Source organism: Parasteatoda tepidariorum, chromosome 7, assembly GCF_043381705.1.
Source record: "Parasteatoda tepidariorum isolate YZ-2023 chromosome 7, CAS_Ptep_4.0, whole genome shotgun sequence".
NCBI lineage: Eukaryota > Metazoa > Arthropoda > Arachnida > Araneae > Theridiidae > Parasteatoda > Parasteatoda tepidariorum.
The window spans coordinates 25,232,107-25,238,570 of NC_092210.1; the positions used below are offsets into that span (position 1 = coordinate 25,232,107).

The 6,464-nt window shown below is 34.5% G+C and overlaps 1 protein-coding gene across 1 annotated transcript in view; it reads right to left on the bottom strand.

The window, feature by feature from the left end:
• Positions 1 to 6,464, bottom strand: part of LOC107450559 (NADH dehydrogenase [ubiquinone] 1 alpha subcomplex subunit 8) — a 204,175-nt gene that overhangs the window by 77,558 nt on the left and 120,153 nt on the right. The gene's annotated exons all lie outside the window — the stretch shown is intronic.

Below are 6,464 nucleotides of genomic sequence, written 5' to 3' on the forward strand. Positions count from 1 at the left end.
ACACTTAAACGTTGAAACCTTTTATCCAGTCTTTCTGTCAATTTGCGATAATTTTTTTTTTTTATCTTCCATGATATGATTTACAAGTTAAACGCCATTAATTTGTTTAAAAAATTCCCACCTTATCTTTTTTTCATGTTTTGCTAATTGAAATAGCTAGTTATAATTTTTAAGAATTATTATAACATGTCTATGGAAAGAACTCCTCCCTCCATTCGTCTCGTCTGGAGCAGTGGAAGTAACTATGGTTATGAGGTTTAACTATTTCAATTTTGTGTATCAGATCAATGTTTGGCTCAGGAGGGTGAGAGAAAGAAATCAAGGGGAGGGGGAGTAGCTCTCTTCTTTTAAATGTGCTATTTTTTTGTTTCCATAACAGCTGACTGCTATAGACCTTGCTGTGAGGGGATTTCTTTCTATAGACAAACTATATTATCTGACAACTAAAAAACTATTTTAATTAATTGTAGGCCTACTCTTTAAGTAATTAAAAAAAAATAGTAGATGGGATACATAATATGTATGTGAGAATATCTTTCTATTGTCTAACTATCTAATCCCAGTACTAAAAGCACTATTTTAATTAACTGCAGATCTACTCTTTAAGTAATAAAAAAAAAATGGTAGATGGATACAATATACAGGGGTGATTGCGCACCGGAAAAAATCCGGATTTTTCGCTAACCATGATCCGAAAGTTTCCGGACATCCAAAGTCCAGAAGTTTCAAGAAAACATTGATCACATTTATGTATAAAAATATTAGACCTAGAATTTATACTTGGCATCTATTTCATTTGTAAATATTTTTTCTGGTAGAATAATAAATGTGATTAGAGTTAAAAGTAAACTTATACCAAATTATTAATTTAAATTATGCTGCATATAATTCATTTAGAATGTCATGTTTTGAAAATTTCAATGATTTAAATTTATAAAACTATGAATTTTTTTGAATGATTTTACTCAAGAAATTTTCGGGATATTTGAGCTGGACCCACAATCACCCCTGATAATATGTATGTTGCAATATCTTTCTATAGACAAACTATGTGATCCAAAAACTAAAAGCACTATTTTAATTAATTGCAGGTCTACTCTTTAAGTAATTAAAAAAATGGAAGGTTATGTGTTATTTGGGGGAAAGAGTTAAAAAGTTTACATATGTTTTTTTTAACTGATTACATTGTATTGAAATTTTTTTTAAACTTTATTATTATGATGATGGCAACAACCGCAACTTTAGTATATGAATGCAAGGAGATTGCTGTTGTCAAATCTGATCATTATTTTTCTCTTCTGATTTCCAATGTGTTTCATGCATTGAATATATTAGTAGATGGTCATTATTCGAACTTATTTTAGTGTTGTTGATATGCTTATTTATTTCTATCGCAAGAAGCATAATATTATCAGTAATTCTTGAAAGTAAAATGAATAAAGCAAATGAAATGTGCAGTTCAGGGGTTTCTTGAAAAAAAAATATTAATTAATATTATTAATCTAAAGAGAATTATTAAGTAACCAAGTATTATTTCCGAATCATTGCAATGTTGTTCTAAGTATTGAACCTAGTAACTAAATTTTAAAATTGTAAATATTTTTAAAGCTTGAAATTTGATGAAAAAAAAAAAGTTTTAAAAATTCTCACTGTCCAGAAACTTTTATTTTGGAAACTATGTCCAATAAGGGATATTTCAGTGCCAAAAGTGTTATTTAGTTATCTCCCAAATTTACATTTATCTAATTCTCTATTGGTAAACTTGTAGGAATAATTCCTTTTTCGTCTGAAAGAGAACCCTCAATTATGGTAAAATTAAAGGCTAAAATGAGAAGCTCACAGCAAACTTTTTTTTTTTTTTTCAGAACAAAAGATGCAACATTTTGTATTTTAAATTCTGATGCATTGCATAAAAAGGAAAAGTAATTCTGATACATCTAATAAACCAATGCTGGAAAACCTTGAGATCATAAATGTTATGTAGTTATATTTTTTCAAACTAGAAAGCTCCTTACATGTTGCATGGATTTGAAATTATTGAGAGGTTCCCCTCCCCCCTTAAAGTTTTACAGTATATATTTAGAAGTTACAACCTTGTTCTCTGTGTTTTTTGATTTTTAAAAGAGAGAGAAAAAGGTCACTACAGTAACAAATTATGGATAAAAATCTTTGCAAGGACTTTTAAGAGTAAGTTCAAGTTCATTCATGAGACGTGTCAAATTTTTTTATTTTTTTTATTAGTATTATGAATTGCTTTTTATGTGTAATTTGAAATCTAAGACATATTTTTCAAGAATTCCCTTTAATAATCAATTTTTGTTGCGATCTAGAAATGAAACTCACAAAATGTAAATGCTAATTACATTTAATTTATACAAAAATCCCAAATTTAAATCAGAAATTACAAATTTTATTTAATAACATTAAATTTTAAATATGTTTTCAAACGTGCATTGTTTTACCTGTATCGTTTTCAATAAGCATTTTTATTTTAGATCCATAAGTCTGCATTAAATTTTTTAGAAACATTTTGTTTATATTTTGTCCAATTAAATGTTTTTGTTGTTATTTTTAAGCCATGATGGCTCGGATGACAGAGCGTTTGTCTTCCAATGAGGCGAACTGGGTTCGAATCCCATCGATGGCTGGTCAATACGAATTCCGCATCGGGCTTGCACTGACCACAATGCTGACGTAAAATATCCCTTGTGGTAGACGGATCATGGGTTAGAGTCCCCTTGCCGTCAGGCTAACCTTGAGTGGGTTTCGTCTCCATGTAACTCAAATGCTGGTTAGTTCCACCTAAAAGTCCTCCACGGAGTCAAATTTCTCCCAATACTTGATTCAGAACTTACATTGTCTTCTGGATTGAGTTCAAAATTACAAGGCTACAAAGTTGAACATTAGTAGTCGTGAGGCCAAAAAAATTGGTCAGCTGTTTAACGACGGTTATAAAATAGGGTAAAATAATTATAAAGAAAAAAAAGATTACATATTCTGGAAGGAAATATCATAAACCCTCATCTGAAGATTGTATTTAATGCAGTTAGTATAGACGCACTCTAAATGGGCAGATTAATAATATTTTAACTATTTTTTTTATTCCCTTAATTTTGTGGATTCATTTTCTTAATTCTTTAAGTACAGGGTTATTCATAATTCCCTCCGGGGTTTCGAAGCGTTTTAGTAAAAAAACGAAGACGAATATGGCAAAAAAGAACATATGAAATTATTCCGAAAGTATTCAAGTTTTAATTTAAGTAGTTGCCGATAGATGTCACTAACATGTACCACTGAAGCCAGTTGTAGTAAACAGAGGGAATTATGAATAACCCTGTATTGCTATTGCAATATATATTAAAAATTGCCGGAATGCAGGATGTTTGACCGTGTGAAGATAAGCACAGATGGCGCCAGGTGTTAAAATTCGTTGTAAGATTTCCGGATTACTTCTTCCGATTGATTTTTACGCTTAAAGCTTGAAAAAGCACGCCATCCAATATTATTATAGTTGTACTATTTACAAATTAATGTGTTCTTTCAATTCAAATTTCAACGAAACAAACCAAAAATGAATTTGGAAAACTCCGCAAGCATGCTGTGATGCAACTCAAAAATTTACAAGCTGTCATATTTTGCACAACTATAGCCAAAAAAGGGATAACGCTCAAAACATGGCAAACCTTACACTTTGTTTAGGTGTTCATATTAATTTTCTTAAATTTGTTTTAGGCTCACAACGAGTTAAAATTTGTAAATTACAAGGAACTTTTACGAATGGTGAAATTACGCGTAAATTTAAACACAAATTAGAATAATAAAGCTTCCTAGAATATGAAGCCTGTTCACACATTGCCTTGTAAGCATGCCATAAGCGGAGCGATACACCGGAAGTTATCTAAATTTCTTTAGGTTTTAAGAAGCTGGTTATTGTTTATATTAAGTCAACCATCCATAAAATGTGTCCCGCAGTAGACTGATCGTTAAGACACGGTTCTCAGCAGATCACCGAAGTCAAGCATCACTGGCTACGGTCAGTGTGCGGGTGGGTGACCACTTGGATCAGTCTGCGTAGGGACCGAGGGTGTGCGGTATTGGTCCTCGTTAAACTGTGCTACCGTAAAGTGCTCGACTTCGCGCGCAGGTCGTCGGGCTACCGAAGCGGGGGTGCCATCCCTTCCGCAGAAGATCAAAATTGTGATGGCAAGTCTTCGGATCATCCTCAGGGATGTTTCCCAGACCGTCGCCAATAGCCCATTGTGCAGCTCTAGTGCGACGTAAAGTAACAACAGCAACAGCAACACCATAAAATGTTTGTCATATTTCTGAATCTAATTACAATAGATGGACATTCATACTTTAAAATGTAGAATATTAACCACACATTATAAATACATCTGCTCCAACTGAATGAATATCAACAGGGAGAATTTTAGATAGAAATTCCTTTTTTTTAATTCCAGATTTATTTTCTTCAGTGCAAAGCACCACACTTTGACCATCAGACCGATACCGCACATTTTCGATCCCTTCTGGTTGATCAAAGTGGTTGTTGTTGTAGTTCATTTACGTCTCACTAGAGCTGCCACAATGGGCTATTGGCGACGGTCTGGGAAACATCCCTGAGGATGATTCGAAGACATGCCATCACAATTTTGATCCTCTGCAGAGGGGATAGCACCCCCGCTTCGGTAGCCCAACGACCTGCACGCGAAGTCGAGCACTTTACGGTAGCACAGTTTAACGAGGACCAATACCGCAAACCCTCGGTCCCTACGCAGACTGATCCAAGTGGTCACCCACCCGCACATTGACCGCAGCCAGTGATGCTTGACTTCGGTGATCTGCTGGGAACCGTGTCTTAACGATCAGTCCACTGCGGGACTGATCAAAGTGGTAACCAACCCGGTAACTGGCCACTGCGAGTGATGCTTGACTGTGGCGTTAAACTGTGAACCGCGTGTTTGCGATCAGTCTACTGTGGGACGCAAGTGTATGTCTAACAATAAATAGTTGTATTCGAAGTAGTTTATTTACGTCGCACTAAAGCTGCTTAATGGGCTATTGGTGACGGTCTGGGAAGCATCCCTGAGGTTGATCAGAAGACATACCATCACAATTTTGATCCTCTACTGAGGGTACGGCAACCCCACTTCGGTAGCCCGGCGACTTGCTCTCGAAGTCGAGCACTTTACGGTGAAACAGCTTAGCGAGGACCGATACCACGCACCCTATCTCAAGTAGCACGACAGCCCAGTTTTCCTATACATTACTCTGGGTGACAAGGAACTCATCTGTGTTCCAAAATATCTTTTTTTTTTGTAACTGAATCTATCTATCTCAACTTGGTCTATAATATTGATCACAAGGAAGCACAACTGTCACACATGTATGTCTCGTCTCAAATGCTAAATTTCGAATTCTCTAACCAGGATAACCAGATGGTAGGAATTCGACGTGTTGGCGGACACTTTCACTTGTGGCGGATCAACATCTACTACTTACCCATCTGTTAACTTCTTGAATAGATCTGATAAGATCTGGATTGATGAATTTTTTGTGTTCAAAAGTTTTTCGATTCGCTTAGAAATTCTCGTGTATGGTGAAATGCGCAAAGAGGGGTCCAAACTTGTAGCCGCTTTCCTGACCATAATATACCATATTTTCCAGATTGCGGCAACGGCAACCCACCATGAGAATGGTCAAGATATAAAATACCGCCTGCTCTAATTAAGTAGAATATTAAGTAGTATATGATTGAATCCTGTAGCTTTGAAATTCGATCATAAAGGGATAAAAAATTATCCAGATGTTAAAAAATTTTGCGCATTGTACATATCTAGTATTTGGGGGAAAACGCCTGGTAACGGAGCCGGTGAACGAGACCCAGATTTAATGTTTTGTTAACTAATTTCCTCCTTTTTTTAAAGTATTGTTTACCTTAAAAATAAATTTATAGGTTATTTATTACATTTTTTGGGGTTAACTTTTTATATGGTTATTTTCTACGTAAAAGCTTAACTAAATATGGAAAGAAGAGAGTGCAACAGAAAAACCACTTTTTTGACATTGAATAGAATGAGTTCCGTATTTTCCAGGAGGATCTTTTCTGTAGATATTTATGGTTCTGGAAAGCATTCACCGAACAAGCCATTATTCTCAAAAGGTGAATACGAGAGAAAAAGTGGGAGAGGAGTGAGAATGACCCATGATCTCCAATTTTGTGTTAATTAAACCTGTGTGTCAAACGTACTCTTAATAAAATGTGAATTTGCTGTTACGAATCTTAATATTTTATGTAGAAAATACTTCTATTTCGTCTCAAAATGTAAGTTTTTCATCCAAATCTTGGCCGAATTTTTTTAAGAAATTTGGACTATATATTTGTATGTCATAAAAGATTATGCTCATTAAAAATATTACCTATGATAAATATTAATTCAAGAATATTTGAGGTGATATTA